The 16,292-nt window shown below is 40.9% G+C and overlaps 1 protein-coding gene across 1 annotated transcript in view; it reads right to left on the reverse strand.

Moving 5' to 3' along the window:
* basp1 (brain abundant, membrane attached signal protein 1) overlaps positions 1-12,428 on the reverse strand; it is a 57,109-nt gene extending 44,681 nt beyond the window's left edge. The window contains exon 1 of the mRNA XM_074650019.1: positions 12,268-12,428. The gene's annotated coding sequence lies outside the window, so the exon portion shown is untranslated. The remainder of the gene's footprint in view (positions 1-12,267) is intronic.
* Between the last annotated feature and the right edge of the window lie 3,864 nt (positions 12,429-16,292).

The raw sequence follows: 16,292 nt of genomic DNA on the forward strand, positions 1-16,292 counted from the left end.
ACTTTTCTGCGATGTTTACGATCCGCTTTACCAGCTCCATCCCAGCGCACAGGAAAACATAAAGCACCGGCACTGGAATCATCTTTAATATCGTTCCATAAATCTGACGAGATTCCCCTCAGACGTTTTAAAGGAGGCGGCGAGCTCACCAGCATGAGACCAACGGTCTTATCAACTGCTGCTGCCCACGCAGACCAACCATGCAACGCTCTACACTTCCCTCTTTCAGAATAGCAGTTAGTTCCTATTACCTGAATATACGTCCTGCTCGATTCTACACTTTCTATCGCTGATATTTATTACTTATATTTTATCTCATTCGTGCCTTATTCATTCCTGGTAAATATGTGTGTCTCAGACAGATCTATGTGTACATACATGTGTGCATTTCATCAGGAGTGAGGATGCAATCTCACCCGATGGTTCCCAACCTGGGGGTCAAGACCCCTACAAGGTTGCAAGATGATTATCAGGATGGGAAATGTAGAAAAAAATAACATTCAATGTGTTAAAGCTGTACAGGTTCACCTGGCTTTGGATCTTTGATCCCGCCTCAAAAATGTTGTTCGATTTTGTGGGTTTTTAGCAGTTTTAGTAACAAGTAAAAACATGCGTCCTCTCTTTATTTTCTTCTACTAGGGCTGTCAAAGTTAACGCGATAATAACGCATTAACACAAATTCATTTTAACGCCGCTAATTTCTTTTACACATTAACGCAACTTGAGATTTTTAGGTTGTAACAGGCTCAGATACTGGTATCATATGAAACTAGAAAAAAAACATGAATCCATCGGTACCAACCATGACATACTAGCTTGTAGCGAAGGAGGATAAATAACGCTCTAAACTTACGCTAAATTTTGGCGAGCAAAAACTGGCATGGCCGTTTTTCAAAGGGATCCCTTGACCTCTGACCTCCAGATATGTGAATGTAAATGGGTTGTATTGTGTTGTTTATGATTTTCAATAATAAATATATACATACGTTTGCATAAAGCAACATATTTGTCCACTCCCATGTTGATAAGAGGATTAAATACTTGACAAATCTCCCTTTAAGGTACATTTTGAACAGATAAAAAGTGTGCGATTAATCCAATTAACTATTTTAATTGATTGACAGACATATTTCTTACTTTTTCTATAACTACAGGAAGCAACCCCTTAATTCTTACTTTGTTCTGAAGTGTCAACACAAGACACAAACTTCCTCTGCTGACAAAATTGTCTCATCTGGAGGGCTGACAGGTCACCAGAAGTGTCTAATAAATGAACTGCACGTGAGTCAGGTGACTTTGGTTTCCAACCTCCTGCCTGGTTTCCAGCAGAGCTCAACTGAAGAAAGGAAACTTCAAAATGGCACCAGAAAGGAGCACTCAGCTTCGACTCCACAGACGCAGCAGTAAGAGGAGGCTTCAGGCTGAGATCCAACAACACAACAGCAAACATATCTGCTGCAAACTCAGACATCCAGCACAGCCTTGTTTTTCCTCCATTCGTCTGTCTGGCTGTCTCGGCTAAACTGGCCCTCTCAGCGTCGCATCTAAATGACCCCTGTCACCAGCGCGTCGGCAGCCGGCGGCCAGACGCCGGCGGAGCAAAATTGGACGTGGCGGGCGTCCGCTGTCTCCAGCCACAACAGTGAGACAGTGAGAGGGAGAGAGAGAGAGGGCAGCCCTGCAGTCAGCGACGCTGGGTGGCAGGCCAGATTAGGAGACGGGACAAAGTCGACTCTAAACTCCAGCTAACCCCGAAAAAGAGCCACAGGGGGGTGAGAGCCAAGACACACATCACCCAGCACCATGCAGGCAGAGCGGACTCGCTGAGGACACGGGGCACACAGTCTAGACGGGTCTAATTGGTCTTTCTGGTATCAACTGGGTTATAGCTGAGCAAGGAGCAGAATGAGATATATGCAACGGCAAGCTTTTATGGGTTCAAGTTTAAGCACCAAATACTCTATAGAGACAATAATTGATGAACAGATGTTCATCAGATAAAACCTAAGTTTAATTTAATTTTCATTGCTTTTATTAAATATAATAAATTCTTATTTAAAAATCAGAAATATTTTAATTTAAATACATGTATATTTTATTTATATAATATATTATTTTATATATTATTTTATTTCATCATTTATATATAAAAAATAATATGTATTGTCTTTATTTATGTGATAATTAATATGAACATATTTATTAATAATATAATTTATACTATTTTTATAGTTTATATTATATATATTATACTATATTTAATAATGTATACAATATACTATACTATATATACTTAATTCATTTCATTTTAAATTAAATAAATTGAAATAAAAGATTTGTTTTTATAAATATATTTTAAATAATTAATTTAGTTTATTATGTAAACAAAATGAAAATAGATAAATAAAATACAAATATAAAAACATTAAAAATAATTAATTCAACATTAATTTTAATCTTAAAAAATATTCTAAAGGATTAATACAGTATTTTTTTTTAAATATAACTACAAAAAAATTAATTAAACTTCTGCTTCTAAGGAATCAGTTGTAGTCGAATATTGAAAAATGCAACAATACAACATTGAATAATACAATAAAGCTTTTGTAAAATCGACCCCTTACTGTTACCATGCATGTAGCAAACTATCAGCCTACTCACAGTCTAATGTGGCACACACACACACACACACACAGACACACACACACACACACACATCGCTGAGTGTTTCAGACAAGCCCTTGATCACGTCTCGCACTTGAGGAAAAAAAAACCCGGTGAGAGATATTCTTGTAATTTCCTCCTCGTCGCCGGCCTCTCTCTCTCGTTGATGGGAGCTGACAGAACTGGGACTGCAACACAAGCGCGAGGAGGCCAAAGCACCTACGAGTCTAAACTCTGTTGTACCATCTCATTATTTTCAGACTCTCTGAAACAGTCTCTGGACTGTTTAAGATTCACGTACTGTAAAAGAGCAGCGCCCGTAACGTTTTCAGGACTCCTTGGCAGCCCTTAAAGATGTACGCGGAAAGGTAACGACAGAGAGGATGATGGGAGATGCTGATCGTTGCTGAAGGCTGCGGAGCTCAAACATATTCATTGTGACTGCTGAGTAGAATAATAGAATAATATTTGTCCAGTTTTTCTAGCTCCATTATCATGCCGAGCAGACCGTTGTCCACTGTCCTCCAATTTGAACCGAAATATTTGCTGAAAATGCTAAATTTACATAAAACATTATATATCATTGGCTTTACGGAGCTTTCAACTGAGTTTCAACTCATTGTGTAACTGTCCGGCCCTCAACTTTACTGTTCTGGTTCACTCTAACGGATCACATAGCGTCGTTTTCAGAGAAAAAGCCGTAAAAACACACTGTACACTACCCTGCTCAGCAGCAAACAGTTGGTGGAGACCAAAACCAGAGCTAAAAGAGAGTGAATATTGGACTTACATTCATCAGGTGGACACAAACACAACTCCTAAAGAATGATCATTTTGTTTAAGTTGATGATATGTCAGTGTTGTGTTGTTTCCGCTATAAAGTCATTTGGCAGATGATTAAACGAATCCGCGTGAGGCTGAAATATTGTTTCTTCCGATCATTAAAGGTGCAATGTGTCATGTCAGACATGTCAAAGATGTCTATGTATTGTGTTGCAGAGAGAGCTACTGAAATGAGCATGCTAACCAGCTAGCCCCGGCCCGTCCTGTCTTGTAATACCTCTTCAATACCTCGAGAGGCGATACCGAGTCTCTGTGGCGTCCATTCGGCCCTCAGTCCGACATGAAGAAGTAGAGCTGCAGCGAGGGGCTGGTCAGTCACGCTGGCGGTAGGCCTACAGGGTCCGTGTACGTTTTCATAGTTTGTTTACTGGATTAAATCCAAAGTGGCAGAATTGTCCTCTCGTCCACCAGGAGACTATTTCGCCAGGAGGAGAGGGTGAGCGGCAACTCCAGGAGACGGACCTTCACTTTGCAGTTAGCTCGAATTCAGCCAGCGCAAACTGGGTGTGATCCCGGTGCTGGAGTTTGTACTGGCTGATTCAAGTGTCTGTGGCCGCTAACTGAAGGTCCGTCTCCCAGAGTTGCTGCACGCTCTACTCTAGGGATGTCACGAGAACCAATACTTCGGTACTGCTCTCTACAGTACCTATGGTATCGTACGATGCCTGCAGGGTCGGAAATTAACACCCGCCGAGCGTCAAATGCGTCTCTCTTCCGTCCTCTGCTCTGTGTGTCGGAGTTTACCACACACAGACACACAACAGCGGCGAGATCCAGAGATGCAAAGATCCTTTATGTTCAAGAAGAGGGTTCACTCGTGGGGGAAAAACTGAACTGAACAAAGTGAATTTCTATCTCGTGTTGCTCATTGCTAAATCTCTAAAAGAATAAGTGGTGTTTTTTTTTTTTATTGAACTCTGGACTCCGTATTTCCGGTGAGTGTTATTGGGACTTGCATTTGATTATCCACTTTGATCCACTTTGTTTGAACCGATCCAACAGCATCCAATCAAGTTTCAGGAGAAAACCATGAAGAAGAACTAACGTTCCGTTACTGAGCTCCAGTTGGATCCAGTGACTCTGCTGTTAAAAATGACGTTACATTTGGCGAAGAGCGCATACGGCTTGTTTACGACTCCAGACTTGACTTGTGATTTGAGTCACAGACTTGGGACTTACTTGAGACTTGCAAAGCAAAGACTTGGTCCCACCTCTGGTAGCCTTTACCCGGTGAAATGTCACCATGTCAGTGAATTTAAACTACTGCTTGCAATCTGAGTTTTTTTTTTTTTTCACTGTGTTATCCAATTTGGTATTGAGAATCATGGAAATTCACTGGTATTGGTATCGACTACTAGATTTCTGGTATCGTGAAATCCCTACTCTACTCCCAGCGAAGTAGTCTCCTGGTTGCAGAGAGGACGAAAACAACGGAAATACGAGTCATTTCTCGTTACTGCCACTTTGGATTTAATCCAATAAACAAACGTACGTGGACCGTAAAGCCCCCGGTTAGCGGCACAGTAAACATGCAGATGGCTAACGTAAACTATGCCGACACCACACATGAAGTATGGTTGAATTTGTACGTATTCTTGCTCTGCCGTTAGTAAGTAGTTGGCTATTTGTTAATAACTGAAGACTGTAAATTTCAGATTGTATGGACCCAGTCGTAGACGTGAAATGCTGACCCCTATTTGTTCGGAGCATGTGGGGTAGAGGCCAGGTATTACACTTTGTTATGGAAATAAATGCATTCAGTGTTCATGAAGCAGATTGCCTGCTGAAACAAGATGGCTGCTGCCCACCTCACTGGTAAAGGAACATGTTCAGCAGCCAGCAGATATGACTGTGAACTTTCACTGAGGTTCACGCTGATCTATAATTCACACTGCATATTTGCAGGGGGACATTCCAGCAGTTAATAATTGATCCTTGCACACAATATCAGAAATGCCTCCATTGAAGCCAAGACTTGTGAAATCACGAGACAGGAATGCCACGTATCTCATGGTTTAGTCAGGATTGACTGCTCTGTACCTGCTGGGTACAATTCACACGGTAAACAAGCCTGAAGCCAGTGAGACAAAACTCCCCTTTCCTTCAGAGCCAGGAGTTATTATTTAACCAAACCACAAGCGATAACTCTGTAACAAAATGTTCCTGTTTTTGTGAGCTGAAAAAGCCTCAACAATACTCCAACACTTCCTCTTTCATAGCAATTACTCTGCAGTAAGAGGTGCCTGTTTTCAGTCTGAAATGAAATTGTTTGCCTATTGAAATCTCAAACTATAAAAATGTTATCACTGTCTGCTCTGCTTTTAGGAGATCCGTCTCCTCCTCTGATAAGAGGACAGGTCGGTGGAAAGAAGTATGGCCGGATTGTGCTTTTTATCTATCGCCAAATCATTTTCAAATTCACAAGGACGACTGAGTGAGTGAGTGGATTTGGGATTCAGCAGAGAGCGAGCCGAGATTGCCGAGTTCATTCCCGCCCCGCCGGGGTACATATCAGATAACGTTGTCGCTTTCGGTTTGAGCTGTAATTTCCTGAAAGACGAGGTGCGATGTGACAGATGGCGCTCATGGTGAAAGAGCTGCCGAAGGACGAGGACATGTTGCACCGCCGTCAAACCTCCGGCGGGACGAGGAGCGGGCAGGAGGGGTCGGCCGCCACTTCCACTTTTATTTTTCATGCACTTTTGACTGCAAGACACATCAAACCCCGGGTCAAAGACATGAGTTTAGCATTTGTAAAATCATGTTAGTGCTAATGTTGAAGCAAGAGCTGGCGTCACGTCTTTCTCTTCAGATGTTTTGCGGAGAAAATGTCCGTTTGTTACTCTTTCTTTAATTATTTAAAAGGTACACTCTCAGACAAATTGATTCCCAGCTTTCTGTTGATGCTCATAAACATAAACTATGAGAATATTTCAGCCCAGACGCACAGCAGTTCATGAAATAGTGACGAAATTGAATGTATTGATTCGTGTACATAGACACGAATTTAAATTTTTTTCCGTGATGGTCAGCACGAAATCAATTCATATGTAAACCACGTACGCCACGCGCTCCTGACTCTCCCAGTGTAGACGAGGCGTAAGTCTTTCTTCAGAGCTAGTTACTTAGTATAGATAGTGAGAAAAATCACCTACGGTGTGGGGGTGGGGAGGCGGATGGGTCCAACAAACACAGGACTTTCAACCAGGAGATCGTTGTTCGAGACCGGTGTTTTGTTTTGCGTGTTTTACGTTAGTGATGTTTGTCACGTGTTTTGTAGTGACAGTTGTCACGTGACGTTTGGCATGTTTTCCGTACGTGTTTTACTTGGTTTGCGTACTTATTTTAAGCCCAACCATGATGTTTTCCCTGAACCTAACTAAGTGGCTTTTTTGCCCCCTACTGGTGCTGCATGTTAATACAGGCGTGTAATATTCACGTCTCCGCAAGACAAAAACGTGACACTGAGCACGGTCCTGCTTGGCTAAATAACTGAGCTAACAACTAACGTACAGAGGTTGCATTGATTTACAATATGATGTGCTCAAGCTCTATTCAGTAAAAATAATGGGTGAAGGTAAATCATAATGTTTTCATGATGTGTTCAAATGCAAAACCAAAATGCAAACGGTAATAAAGGATGTTGAAGTACATGGGATTTTTTTTGTGGTATCGAATTGGGTATCGAAAATCGTGTAATTTTACTGGTATTATCTGGTTTCGTGACATCCCTAACATAAGACATGCACACACTAACAAAATAACAAAATGTAGCATACAGTATGCCCATTCACACAAACCAAGGTGGGCCTCAAATGTCCTCATGTTCATGCCAAAAACACACACACAATAAAATAAGCTTCCTCCACATTATTTCATGCTTAACGTAGAGTATACTCACAACCACTTTTAAACATACTGGTTTTAGTGCAACCGCACCGCCCCGTGTCAGATACCGCTTCATGCTGCGAGGCAGTCAGCATCTGGCCACCTATAGGCTACTGCACTTTCCTTACAGCGTGAAACACAACACAACCTGCTCCCATAATACCCGCTATATGTACTTAAACATGACACACAGCTGCCTGCACTCCAGCAATAGTTCTGACGTATCATATCAGCTCATTTTGTCCGTGGTTGAATCCCAGACATCTTAATCATGTTAATATAATGAGAAGAGATTATTTCATCTGCTGTTTACTTATTGTATATCAACGTGATTCAAGACTTTTCTAGAATAAAAAAGGCGTTTTCTCTCCACTCTAAAGCAGCAATCGCCCTTATTCTGTCTAATTTCATGATACTGAAACTCATTTCTAGAGTGAAGCTGCACTAGGTAGTGAAGAAAATGTCACCTAATGAGAATTTTAGGACCAAAAACTGACCCAATTGTGTTTAATTGTCCACTTTCTTTGCCGCGGTATAGTGACAGTAGTAGCAGCAGCAGCAGCGGTGACTCAACCTGCAGCTGCACCCATTCCCCACCTTCCTCTACACACAAACACACAGTCGGTTGCATTAAGCGGCAGCTGCAGCCTCCCATTGTCCTGCTCCATCTCCTCCGCTGTAAATTAACTGCATCACACACAGGCTGATGGTTTAATTAAGACGGATGAAAAGTGATCCTGTTGATCACATGACTCATTGGAGCCACAAAGAGTGCATTTGTTTTGGGGTTTTATTTAATCGTTGACATCTCGGCGGGGAGGGAACCACAAAGACAGACAAAGAGAGGACCTCCTGAGACCTGCACGGTCCCTCTCTTTGTCTCCTTTCGGTCTGACAAAAGTATATGGACATCTCCCCTATAAGCCCTATGACCTCCTGTCCACATACTTTTTTCCAGACAGAACAGAGTCAGACAGGATATGTGACACACACACCTTGAGCAGCCGACGGCGGCGGCAGCGGTAACGGATGAGTCATCGTCGTAACTTCTCATCAGGTCGCTGTTCTGTCTCCGTCCAGCAGGATGAATGAACGGACCGGATTTATGGGAGCCAATCAGCAGCCACACTGACAGGACACATTACTACACAGTCTCCACGTTGCCACGGTGATCTTATAACACGGCTCAGAGGGACACCATCGCTGCCAACACTTCAACGCCAATTCAACAAGAACCTGTAGAGCTTTGATTTGAGCCTACCATAGACTGAATTGGTCATGTGACCACACACACACCACACAAGAGTCCTCCATTTTACTGACTCTGTGATGGAGAGAGGCCCATAAGACCAATGGTGAGCACATTTAGGTTCAAAAACATCTTTTTACCACTCAAAGTGATTTTTCTTTTATATTCAAGGAGTCGTGAAGTTAGAAAAAATGTCACACGTGTGTTAGTGCTTTAGGAAGTTACAATATGAGGCTATACTGTTAGCATGACGTCAGCTCTAAACTGCTGGATGATACAAGTTTGTTAGCAAGTTGAGCCGTTTATTTTTATATATCAGTAGATAATAGCTTCGACTTGTTACATAAATCTCAATGTCAACTGCAATAGTTAAAAAACTATAAATAAAAAGATTATCATATTATAGGCTAATCGACTTTTAACCTTTTCTAGGACGTGATTGGTTCACGTTTTATGGTGCGTCACCATCTGTCTTAGTTGAGCCAAGAGACCTTTTTTTTTTTTTTGGAAAGTCATATTTTGAAAACTGTTTATTTTTAGATCCAAATTGATCATTCCCAAAGATGCATACGTGTACATTTTTTAGTTGGAGACATATACCATTAAAAACTGGCTCAACTCACCCTGCTCTCCCCTATACTGGTGTATTAGCATTTCAGATGCAGGGACATGTAAGCAGCATTTGAATGTAGAAGCTCGTTTTAAACGCGACAACGGGATGTGAAACTGTACAAATGCAGAAGTTTTATTGTATTTTTTGTATGTAAAATGTTCATGTGCATAGTAACTATCACTGTCAGATAAATATAGTGGATTAAAGAGTAGTATAGACTCAAACTTGACATCATAAACCTTCTAAATGGGCCCCTTTGAAGTCATCTTTGACCAAAGCTGTTGCCCCAGCAACAGAATGGCAATGAAAAGGTCTATAGCATCAAGTGGAAATACTCAAGTAAAGTACAAGCACATGAAAATTGTACTTCAGCCGAGTACTTGCATAAACTCACAGCAGAGCACCACAGAAACAAGTCCTGTCCCTAAAGGAGTATTACATTAATATTGCATTGATGTGCACCAATAGGATTACTTTATATTGGAGGAGTTAGGTCTGCAACTAATGAAACTTTTTATTATCGATTACTCTGTAGGCTATTTCTTTGAATAATTTATTAGTTGTTTAGTCTTTAAAAGGACAGAACATAATAAAAATATTCATATTCATATTTAACCCAAAACACAATGTTTTTCCATAAACTTAACCAAGTGTTTTTATGTTGCCTAAACCTAAAGAAGTTGTAGTTTCATTGCCTAAACCTAAATAAGTTGTAGTTTTATTAAACCTAAAGAAGTTGTAGTTTTATTAAACCTAAAGAAGTTGTAGTTTTATTAAAACTAAAGAAGTTGTAGTTTTATTAAACCTAAAAAAGTTGTAGTTTTATTAAACCTAGAGAAGTTGTAGTTTTATTAAACCTAAAAAAGTTGTAGTTTTATTAAACCTAAAAAGTTGTAGTTTTATTAAACCTAGAGAAGTTGTAGTTTTATTAAACCTAAAGAATTTGTAGTTTTATTGCCTATACCTAAAGAAGTTGTAGTTGTATTGCCTATACCTAAAGAAGTTGTAGTTTTATTGCCTATATCTAAAGAAGTTGTAGTTTTATTAAACCTAAAGAAGTTGTAGTTTTATTGCCTAAACCTAAAGAAGTTGTAGTTTTATTAAACCTAAAGAAGTTGTAGTTTTATTAAACCTAAAGAAATTGTAGTTTTGTTGCCTAAACATAAAGAAGTTGTAGTTTTGTTGCCTAAACCTAAAGAAGCATTTTTGTTCGTCTTCAAAATGTGACATTTCATTCAGTTTTATATGTCGGAACGTGTTGCTTTTAGGTTTCACTTTCACTTTTACAATGTAGTAGGCGTAGTAGGCCCCTACTGACCCACATCTATGGTGCTTACCGCGACTAATAAGGCCTATTCAATGGCCTGATAACAGTTGAATCGGGTGCAGCAATCATCCTGGGCATCGGCCAAAACGGTAACGTGACATTACAGTACAATCATATTATATTACCGTTATTGTCCAATCTCCATGACACCAAATAGCTCGCCATTTGCAAATCATCATCTAACATTACGAAGCAAAACCATCCCGAGTCCTTTACACAGAAATCAGTCGACAGGCTGTTATATAGGCAACCGAGAAAGTCGGGGAAGGTCTCAGTTTTTAAGTTACATTACAATCTGTTCACATAAATTTCAATACATAGCAATTAATACATGTAAATTGTTTCATATAGTACCTTTAAGAAACAGGAATTATCTATTTTTTTTGCTTGATAACGCCCTTAAGGATTAATTGATTATCCGCATTGTTGTTTACTTGTTATCTTTTCGTCAACTAATCGATTAAACGACTAATTATTTATGATCTACTGAATGATATTTCAGTGAACAAAAAAAAGGTCTAGTCCTGAACCAGCATCACTATCACTGTGGCTACACACACACACACACACACACACACACACACAAAGCATCTCATATTATTTCTATTATCAAATTTTCTTCGCAGTAAATAAATAGAGCACGAATTAAACCCCCAACACCATCCTCCTCCATCCTCCTCCTCCTCTTCTCCATCCTATTGATAGGCAAGGTGGCATCTCTCCCATCCACACCCTACTCCCAGTGCGCATGCGTGCCGCGGCAAACAAAGGACCAGGCATTGAACCGACGGAGGATGGCTAATAAAGTTTGACTCGCTGCAGAAATAACATCCAACATGGATGCAGCAGCAGCAGCAGCAACACAAGCAGGAGTGAAAAAGGATGAACCTGATGTATGTGCACGCGGAAGGTGGGGGTTATTCAGGTACACCACCCCACATCTTCATCACCCCCCCTCCTCCTCCTCCTCCTCCTCCTCTTCCTCCTCCATCTCCATCCTCCACCTTCTTCTCAGTGCAATAAAACTGAAATATGAGATCAATAATTCATCTAAATCATGACATAATGTGGTTAGAGGCCGCTGGATGTGTGTGTGATAGTGTGCATGTGAGTGTGCATGTGCAGCCAAATGGTGTCACACCTCCACACAGACAAAGAGGCTCCTCTTCTTCTTCTTTGATTTCTGGATGTTCAACTGGCTGTAAATGATGAAGCGTTGCCTAGCAACCTGCGCAAATTATATAATGATAATAATAATAAACAATTTCAGGGCTGATCAATAAATAATAAAGAGCGCGTGGTGCATTTTTTCCCCCTCAATAAAAGTGAGGAATAAAAAGGAGAATCTGTGCGTGAAGCGCGTGTTCCTCCAGACGGTACACACCCCTTTTTAAAAGCTCGTGCACATTTTATTTTTGCTTGAAAAAAGAAAAGGGAGAATAAATTTCTGGAATTGTTGCTTATTCAGCTTTCTTCTATTTTATTATTATTATTATTATTAAATCTACCGGATCTTTTGTCTACTCTCATGCACGCCGCGTGCGCACCGGAGGCTCCACCAAATGGAGAGATGGAAAAAAAAAAAAAAACAGACAAAAGAGATGAACCAAAAATAATAAAATAGTCTAAAAAGCATCCAAAGCGCGTGTTTTAGTAGGTGAATGGAGAGTGTGGTTGTCTTACCGTGCACGCTGAAGTTCCTCGGCTCCTCTGCTCTCCTCGCAGCTTCAAGTAGCGGCTGCTCTAATGTGTTTTTGCGGCTTCTCCTGCGCGCCCAGCGGCTTGTGCCTGCTGCTGCTGCTGCTGCACGGTGCACGGTTCAGCTCGGCTCCAAACGCACGCGCGCAGTTTGTGCACGCAAAGCAAGCAAGCACACACACAGATGCACAATTTTTTTTTTGCTCAGGAGGAAAAAAATTATTTTACTGTCTGTCTTTTTCTATGATATATCTAATAAAAGAGACGATACTTTATGGGGATCCATACTGTTGTATGATATCACTAGTTTATTGGTGATTTTAATCGTCGATGCAATCACTGTAATAATTCCAACAATAATATTCCCTCCAACATTTATCACAATAGCTCTGTGTTTCCAAAGTGCACCAGATTATTTTTCTTCTTCCTGGTGGATGTGTGTGTTTTTAGTCAATAATTACTCAGGTTTTTGCAATGCGCACTGGAGGGGAATGTGCATTTTCTCTGCGCATGTTTTAGTGGAAATACATCCTCCATCCTCTTGTGTCTCTCTCCAGTTTGGTGTCCTCCGTGCGCCCTCTGCCGTGCACTGCAGCTCCACACCGTTTCTGTCCTTTAGTTTGGGGGTCAACATGATGGACTTGTTGATGCACAAGTGAATGCACCTGAAACCCTACAGGTGGAAGAAGAACTAATTTAATTAAAACATGTGATCAGTAGAGAAACACCCCATGTGCTCTGCATTTTAGGTCAAAACAAAAAATGTTCTTTAGCCTAATTATGAATACAATAGTGTGTTGAGAAGCTGGAACCAGAAGATGTTGGGCCTACTGCCTTGATAAATATTAATAAAACATAAATATGCAATGACTTGATTATCTTTTTTTTATTTTTTATTAAATTTACATCCATAGACAAACCAATAATTCAACTCACTGTTTTGGCGTTACTTTGCCAGAGTTTCTGAATGAAGATGCACTTTGAATTTACCAAAAGAAGGCGTCAACTTTGAGTTATCACAAAATATAATGTGTAATGTTGGAGCTCTCCATGCTTCTGTTTTTTTGTTGTTTGTTATGTAGTACTTACAGTTGGACACTAGATGGAAGTGTTTGCAAAGAATTGAGACGTTTCATTTGCTCCTATGAACCTTCTACTGAGGAGGTGACTCCAGGTGAGTCAGTGTGTTTGCTTAATTGAACCAATGAACAGCACTAACCTCTCCTCTCTAACCTAACCTCAAGCTTTCATTTAGTTCAGTACTTCAGTTTGAAGGTTCTGGTCTTTTGGGAGCCACATTTCAGAGGTAAATGTTGTTGTTACTGACACTCAGGATGAGATTATAGGCTGTTGCAGAAACTGCTTTATGACACACAACACCACCGGGACCATTCAACACCGTGAGCACTGCTACTGCTCATACTTTGACTTACGTAGAGTTTACCATGCTTTCTTACCTTGGCCTTTTACCTCTCTTGGGGAGTAGTAGGCTGTCGACGAGGCGTCTCCACCCATCTCCTCTATCCCGGGCCTTTCTCTCCAGCTGGCTCCAGGTGGAGCCCGTTCTTTTGGCGTCTGCCTCGAGGTCTCGGCGCCAGGTGTTCTTTGGCTTTCCTCTTTTCCTTTTTCCTTTCCAGGATAAAGCTTCCCAGCAAACATGTGACGCCTTGAAGACGTTCAGATCGTGTCTGTATAACGTCTGTCAGTCCAGACCCACTTTTTGGACGTCTTGTTGACGTGCAACTCAGGTTGACGTCAATTGTTGAACGTTAAAAGGACGTTTAAAAAAAAAGACGTCACAAAAACTTTCAAACTGGGTCCTCAGTGGACGTCTTTTGGACGGTCGACAGAGACATTAAATTGTCGTTGCTCAGTGGGTTGCCTGGTGATGTTTGACGTAGGCTTACGGAGTGTGCGACCTATCCATTTCCAGCGTGTTTTTGGGGATTTCTTCATCTGCAGGAAGTTGGTGAGTTCTCTACCAAAGCTTGTTGTTGTTGTTGTTGTTGTTGTTGTTGTTGTTGTTGTTGTTGTGGATGTTGTGAAGATTATAGGCTGTTGCAGAAACTGCTTTATGACACACAGCACCGCTCTAACTGGGACCATTCAACACCCTGAGTACTGCTACTGCTCATACTTTGACTAACGTAGAGTTTACCATGCAGGAAAAGCTCTTTTACTCTCACTACTTCCACTGAATGAACATGCATCCTCCTTCATTGTTGGTGTCGGAGTGATTCAGCAGTTTGTTATCAACATCTCAGCTGCTGGAGGGATTTCCAGGGTGAGGAGCAGCTAACTGCAGCTCCCTCCCCTCCCCTCCAGCAGGAACTATGTGGGGATTAGGGAGAGATGTCAGTTTAAGACGCTGTGACCTGACTGACTCGGCCGTACCTGACCTCTGCTCAGAGCTACTGATAAATCCTGCATGTTTCTGAGATGGTGTCTCTCAGCTGCAGAGAGCTGCTTATGAACTATAACTGACCCTTCAGATCCGACATCCCCTCTCTCTCTGGTCACTAACAACCAGCACAAAGCCACATACCACTAACAGGGCTGCACAGGCCTCTGGCTGTTTATCTTAAAGGGTCAGTTCACACAGAAAAACCTTCACTCGCTGACGGCGGCGTCATGAAGCCAGTTTGGGTTTTTAATGTGCTGAGATGTGCACTTTAGAAAGTTCTGCCTCCACATGAGGACGACGGAGGGAGTTCATTCTAGTTCATGTTAAAGATACACTAAGTTTATACCATTTATAGCAGGGGTCAGCAACCTAAGTCTCTTCAGCTCCTCTCCAGTGGCTCCCTGTGGATTTAAAAAAAAATGGAAATGAATAACTGTTTATTGTTTACATTTTCATTTTTATATATCATTGTTGTAGGTCTATGGTACGACGGTACGACGGAGTATTAGGGCTACATTGAGAAAAAAAAAAAAAGTGAGATTTCGAGAATAAAGTCATAATATTATGAGAAAAAAGTCTGAAGTTTACGAGAAAAAAAGTCGTAATATTACGAGAATAAAGTCATAATATTATGAGAAAAAAGTCTGAAGTTTACGAGAAAAAAAGTCGTAATATTACGAGAATAAAGTCATAATATTACGAGAAAAAAGTCGTAGGTTTACAAGAAAAAAAGTCATAATATTAGGAGAATAAAGTCCTAATGATGTAATCTCTGGTTTGGTCTACTGTAAGCAGTCGGAGATTTGAGGTGGATGAGGGGGATGCCAACCCCCTTGTTAACCTGCCATTCAGTTTAAATAACTGTTATTATTGAAGCTGCATTTTTCTTTGACATAACAGAAACCTTGAAGATTGTTATCTTTATATTTATGAGTTTGTTTGGTGCACATGCTGCGGTGAACAACCTATAATAACTAACTAAGGGTGCTTCATTTTCATTTGCAGCTGAATCATCCGGTTGAAGGCGCCTCTATACCTTTTGATTATCATTCTGAACTGAAGAGTCTGTCGTCGTCTGCGCGGCGGAGAGATTATTATAGACAGTTTGTTGGAGTGAAGATGCGGCCTGAGGTTAAAAGAAAGAAGCTGCTTCAAAACATCAGAGTTGAGTTCAAAAGCAGCTTTGAAGCATTTGGTCGTGGTGATGCGGTGGGGGGACGAGTCATGACAGACGAACCACACTCATCAGCATTATTTAATTATACCGCGCAGATCGTCCTGAACTGAAAGTCTGCTGCATGAACTGCTGCTGTTGATCCAGTATACCAAATAATGCTTGATTATAATGTCAAAAACATAGAAGTTCATCATGTACTGACTAAAGATCTACAGTTCAGAGCGACTGATAGCTGCTCCGTGCATCTTAAACACTGGCCTGATGCTCCGGACCAATCAGCTGCCTCCAGATGGTCCGGACCGAGCCGGAGTTTTGCAGTTGGTTGCAAAGCGTTACGCTGCATAAGATCTGTTTTCTCCTTTAACTCATCACTTTTTCACCTGAACCTGAATAAGTATGTTTTCTTTAGTGTATAATCACCTGAAAATA

The sequence above is a fragment of the Sebastes fasciatus genome, chromosome 11, assembly GCF_043250625.1.
Source record: "Sebastes fasciatus isolate fSebFas1 chromosome 11, fSebFas1.pri, whole genome shotgun sequence".
In the NCBI taxonomy this organism is placed as follows: domain Eukaryota; kingdom Metazoa; phylum Chordata; class Actinopteri; order Perciformes; family Sebastidae; genus Sebastes; species Sebastes fasciatus.